The sequence below is a fragment of the Callithrix jacchus genome, chromosome 15, assembly GCF_049354715.1.
Source record: "Callithrix jacchus isolate 240 chromosome 15, calJac240_pri, whole genome shotgun sequence".
In the NCBI taxonomy this organism is placed as follows: Eukaryota; Metazoa; Chordata; class Mammalia; order Primates; family Cebidae; genus Callithrix; species Callithrix jacchus.
Window position 1 is genome coordinate 93,105,313 of NC_133516.1, and position 6,670 is coordinate 93,111,982.

Consider the following 6,670-nt stretch of genomic DNA (forward strand, 5'->3'; position numbering starts at 1 on the left):
TGATGTGTGAGAACAAACACATCATTATCTGTCAGTATGTCATTATAATTACTGCACATATTTTCTAGTTCTTAAATGAGCCTCTTTTGAGAATCTGGTGAAAGCTATGAATCCTTTCCCTGGAAAAATGCAAGTAGGCTTCACAGCCTTCAGAAGACCATGACTCACAAGTTAAGAATCCCGTTTCATTTCTGCACATCAAATAATACTTTTTCTTCTTTCATATAATGAAATTTTAAGAGCAATTTGCTTTGTAGATGCAACCTGTTAACCAGAACAGCAGAAGTGATGAACTCCCACTGAACACAGCTCTACAGTGAGCTTTACCTAAGTGAGCGGTTATGTTCTCTCTTAATCCCAAATTCTCTCGTAATGAATTGAACCAGGATCTAGCAAGGATGTTTGTGTGCGCGTGCAAAGATCTGAATAATCTGAGGTGGAGACGTAAGACATTTGTTAGCCCTAAGATGCTTACGTGAGAGACGTGGCATGTACTTTATTAGGTAGACTATGTTAAGTAGCATTAAAAAAGAAGTATAGAGATTCAGAAGGGACATTTCTTTTTGACTGGGGAGGATTCAAGGTAGAACATTTGTACTGTATCTTCTGAATAGTTGATTTGGATGTTCATACAAAGGGAGGAGAGGCAGGTGAAGGAAAGAAACAGCATGAACCAAGGCATAGTCATTTGTGGGAATAGCAGGTGATTTTCATATGGTTTAGTTAGAATCTGGAACGGCCAATAAGATTCATCTTGTGGTCCACCTCTGGTAATATTCTCAAGTTGAGAAAGATCCTCAGGCTTGTAGGGGCTTGTCAGAGAGGGTGCTGTGATTGATTCGTGGTATCTGCCACAGGGATATGGGAAATGGCTCTGGATTGGATACATCTAAGCCTCACAGCAGCCAAGACTGCTATTGCTGCGAATTCAGTGCCTAGCACAGTGCCTGGCACATGGAAGTAGTTCATAAAATACTGGTTAAATGAGTGGACGAATGCATGCCCATCCTGGGTAGAGTCGCTGGTTTCGTTTGGGGAGGTGATGTTATGCTATTCATTACTAACGAATTATTGACTATCAATGGTTCTGAATTTAATTCTGCCACATGATTTCACAGGGACATGGATGACATGTTAATAAAAATGGGCATAGTTGGGTTCACTAAAGAAAAAAATCAGGCAGTCTGCAAAGGACTGTTAGTGCTGTAGCTGGATATTGACTGAGGAAACCCTGCAAGAGTCAGAGATCAAATCTTGCAGCTCAATTTGTTAGTCAAATCAGCAACAGTTAATATCTTTTCTGTATTTTTACTTAGTCAGGGCAGGAGAATTTCCTCAGACTTCTCTGACTTTTAATAAATGTCAACTTCCTAAACATTCTACCACTAACTTCCGTTTTCTGATAACCTCAGTTGTTCCATATTGAATATGACCTCACAGAAATCTGCTTCAGCCACTGGCTAAATTCGCGGTGGTTCCTCTGCCATCCGGCCTGGGTACAAGGTTTGAGATTACTTGTAACCATGCTACTAGGTTTTGGCTGTTCATGCTGGTGCCCTGGATTAAACCTTGAGAGGAGAGGGGACACTGCCTTATTTGTCATCAGAGGCCCTGCACCTAGCACAGTATCTGACACATTGTAGACATTCAGTTAATAGTTCCTAAATTAAATTTAATGTTAAGACTTTGTAAAATGTATTTTTTCTTGATGTGTTTTATTCTTCAGTGTGTAAATGTTTTTATTATTCACATACAGTTTATGACTTAATCCAGAAGTACTTTTGTGCTTCCAGCCTTTGGAGTCTGTGCAGACCCAGAAACACTGCATGGATGGCACGTTTCTAGGAGGAGTAAGATTGGTTGTTTTCTTTTTGTTTTTTTGAGAAGGAGTCTTCCTCTCTTGCCCAGGCTGGAGTGCAGTGGCATGATCTTGGCTCATTGCAGCCTCCACTTCCCAGGTTCAAGCAATTCTCATGTCTCAGCCTCCTGAGTAGCTGAAATTACAGGCACATGCCACCGCCCCTGGCTAATGTTTTTGTATTTTTAATAGAGATGGGTTTCGCCATGTTGGCCAGGCTGGTCTCGAACTCCTGGCCTCAAGTGATCCGCCCACCTCAGCCTCCCAAAGTGCTGGGATTACAGGCATGAGCCATCGTGCCCAGCTGATTGTAGATTCCTCTCAAAATGTGTCTTGCTTTCTTCTTTGTACTCCTTGTCCTCTGGTCTGTGCTCCCTGCTCTCTCTATCACACCACTCCCCTTACCTATCAGTCCAAGAGAGTTTGCAGATAAGTTAATGCTACTGAGTGCCCTAGGTTCAAGGTTTCAGTCTTTGGTGGACATTCCTATCTTGTGTGAAGCTTGTTAAACATGCAAATGCCCAGGCCCCATCCCAGTCTTCCTGGATCAAAATCTCCAGGGTTTTCAGGGCTTCTGGCAGGTTATATGTGGTGATTCTAGCGCAGTTTTAGTCTAAATTAATTAGGGAATGCAGACTTTGGAGAGTAGCTGTGGTTGGGCAGTCACCACATGATGGTAACAGAATGGGTTGCTGGAATGCCTATAGGGTTGAACTAGCAGCTGATGAAGGTATGCAGCGTGCCAGGCACGTTGGATCCTATGGTATGAAAACCAGCTTTGAAGATACAATCGTGAGTCACCTCATTTTTTCCTTCCTGCTTTCAGAAAACGCTTTTCTAAGGTGACTCTCGTGTTTAAGTTTCTCAACTATATTAGTTTCCCAGGACTGTGTAACAAATAACCACAAACTTGGTGGGTTAACTCAGAGAAAAACATTTTGGCACAGTTCTGGAGGCCAGAATTCTCAAACCAAGGTGTTGGCAGCACCACCCTCCCTCCAAAGGCTCTAGGTGGAATTCATGCCTGCCTGTTCCAGCTTCCGACGACTGCAGGTGTTCCTCGCCTTGTGGGACTCTAACTCCAGCATCTGTGTCATCTCCACACGGCCTTCTCTTCTTCCTGTGTCTCCTCTCTGTGTATCTCTTACAAAGTCACTTACCACTGAATTTAGGGCCCACCTGAGTAATCCAGAATGACCTCATCTCAATATTTATTTTTGAGATGGAGTCTCTCTCTGTTACCCAGGCTGGAACGCAGTAGCATGATCTCAGCTCACTGCAAACTCCGCCTCCCAGGTTCAAGCAATCCTCTCGCCTCAGCCTCCCAAGTTGCTGGGGTTACAAGCATGTGCCAACATGTCCAGCTAATTTTTGCATTTTTAGTAAAGACGAGGTTTCACCATTTTGCCCAGGATGGTCCCCAACTCCTGACCTCAAATGATCTGCCTGCCTCGGCTTCCCAAAGTGCTGGGGTTACAGGTGTGAGCCACCATGTCTGACCACAATATTCTTAATTGTACAAAGACCCTTTTTCCGAATATGGTCACAGTCACAGGTTCTGAGGATTAGGATGTGGACATACATTTTGGGCAGCCTTAACTTAAAATTCACTACACCAGGAAAGAGGATTTATAATAATTTCCATTATTATTATTTCTCTTATAAAATAAGTAAGAATATTTCCTTTTTAAAGAATTATTTTATCATGGTAAGAATATTCTCCTTAGAAACTGTAAAGTGTACAATATATTATTGTTAGCTATAGGGAAAATGTTGTACAACAGATCTCTGGAACTTACAAGATAAATTTCTTTTTGAGCAATTCTATGGTCTGTTCAGAATCTATGAGTACCTTTTACATATTATTATTGATCTAGTGTATGGTAAAATATCTCTATTTCATTTATTAGCTATAATACCAAACATTGAACAGCTGACTCATTTACCATTGATAAACTTTAAGAGAAGAAGAATATTTATTGAGCTGTAACTCAAAATTATGATAATGATTAAAAGCGCTTTAAGTATCTTAAACTTCCAACAAAGCTTTTATGATTCTCACCTGTCATTTTGCTTTCTGGTACAAACGTGAATGTGAATGAATCTGTTTCTCTTCACCTTGGATCACATTACCTCGAGCTGCCCATGTGGGAAGCAACAGGATCCCAAATCAAATTAAACCCTGAGCTCTACAGCATCTGATCTTGTCGATAACAGTAGTTAGTCACTGAAAACTGCACATGTTTAAAAGTAAAGGGTCAAATCCAGTTTGATACAATAACAATTGATTCCACTTTGCTAAAACTCAATTGAAATAGACCGTTTTAGGTCTAGATATTATCTTTTTAAGGATTCTGGCTATTGGCCCAGAAATAAAGATTTCAGCAGCTCTGGAAACTTAGTAGCCAGATCTAGCATGTGTTTACCCTTTGGAACAGCAGAGTTCTTGTAGGCTTGACAATTGGGACAAATTTCAGGTTGTGACCCAACACTAGATTCCTTAGCTTATTTGGTTTGGGGTTTACATTTTAAATCACGATTTATTTTTATCAATTCATGCTATATTAATTCTCATGGCTTGCTCTCCCTATTATTTGCAGCCAGCCATCTCTGGGGTAGGACTTGAATTTCAAGTGATTGCATAAGACTGTAGGGTACTTCCTGATTGGGCTTCGTGGAAGCCCCAGGTGTTGACGGCTCTGGAGGTGAACTGCTCGTTTCTTCCAGCACTCTAGGGGTAGTTTTGGTGTTTTCTTCAGTAGGAGTGTGTCGGCTGAGAGTCTGCTTTTCCAACTTGGCTCCAAGGTTTTTTTTTTTTTTTTTCCATAGATATCATCTTTCATTTGTCTTTAAAGAAGGTATCCTTTTCTTTTTGCCCCCAAGAAGTATTCCTTCCAGAATACTTAAACATTTCCAAAAAGTTCTCCTTTCTAGACTCTCATAGATAGGGAAAAATTTGTCATCTTCAGGATAGCAATTTTGTCTGGTGTAACTTCTTATACATATATAAGAAAAATTCAAAAGATATCATTTGGAAAAAACAAGCATTTAGATGGTACCTCTACCCAAAATATTCCTGGAGATGTTTTTTTAAAAGACACATTTTTAGCCAGGTATGGTGGTACATGTCTGTGATGTCTGCTACTTGGAGGCTGAGGCGGGGGGACTGTCGGCGCACAGGAGTTCCGGGCTGTGGTAAGCCATCCATGATTGTGCCAATGTGGTATAATAAGATAGAGACACGGAAATTTAATTCACACACTCTAATCATACAGGCTAATGAGGCACATCATTTAAAGTGCAGGATTTATAGACAGCTGACAAGTTCCTCTTTTATGACATTATTCTATTTCCCTGCCTTTAGAAATCAATCAGTCTTGTTTCTTCCCTCAGCTAAAGTTATATGAAATCTGTTATCAAGGTCAAAATGTCTATTAATCAGTTAATAGGGTAGCTAAAAAAAATCTGTTAAATTTTTTTTTTTCTATTTTCTCTGTCACCACCCACATGTAGGTTTTCAAGACTTTATTCTCGGATTACCCAATACACTTAGAAACTTGACTTTTTATTATGGAAACATTCAAACCCACATACAAGTAGGCAGAATCGCATATTGAACACACATATCTATCATGAAACGTCATTAATTGTAAACATTTTGCATTTTTGTTTCTTCTTTCCCTCCATATATTTTCTACAATAAGTTAAAGCCCACTCGAAGCATCATAGATTGTCAGTAAAAATCACTAACAGATAAAGTAACTTGTGTTCCCCATAAATAGCCTTCTAATGATTTTTCCTCCAATCTTCCTGCTTTTCTTACCAATCCAAAATTTCCAACCACTTGGCATACTGTTAAAGAATCACAGAAAGGTTTTCAAAGGCTCAGTGCTGCCTGTTGACTCAAATGCAAACTTGTGTCCTGGTTTACAAAGCTATGTTAACCTTAGCTTGACCCTGACTGTCTAATGTTACCTCATTTTTCCCCAGCGGGGCTATCAGGTGAGCATCTTTACTGCATCAGCTGATGCTCTATTTATTCCTGTCTCTTGTCATGTCCTCGCCTCCCCAAATTCTGTGCATCCTAGAAAGCCCTGCTTGGGTGCCACTTTCTCTATTAAGCTTTTTCCAGCTTATACTGCCCTCTCCCTTCCCTGAACTCTTGGGATTGAAACACGATTCCTCTAACTTTCAGAGCTTTCCTCCTGCCCTACCCTCCCCTGCCCTGCCAACCCCTCCCCACCCCTCCCCTCTACTTCCTACTCCTCCCCTTCCCTTCCTACCCCTCCCCTCCCTTCCCCTTCCCCTTCCCTCCCCTCCTCTCCCCTCCCCTTCCTTCCTCTCCTCTCCCCTCCTCCTCTTCTCTTCTTTTTTCCTTTCTTTTCTTTTTTTTTCTTTCCAGGGTCACGCTGTGTCATCAGGCTGGAATGCAGTGGGATGATCATAGCTCACTGCAGCTTTGACCTCCTGGGGTCAAGTGATTCTCCCTCCTCAGCCTCCTGAGCAGCTGGGACTACAGGTGTGTACTACCACGCCTGGCTAATTTATGCTTGTTATAAAGAAGGAGGTCTCACTATATTGCCCAGGCCAGACTCTTGGCCTCAAGCAATCCTCCCTTCTTAGCCTCCCAAAGTGCTGGGATTACAGGTGTGTGCCACTGCAGCTCTGACTTTTTAAATACAACTTTAAAATGTCTGGGTGAGTGGCGTTTTTGAGGACACAAAGGTGAGTGTTGTGGATAGAATCTAGTATTGGAATGGTAGGCAGAATTCTAAGACTATCTATTGGATATGGAAGGCGGAATTCTAAGGC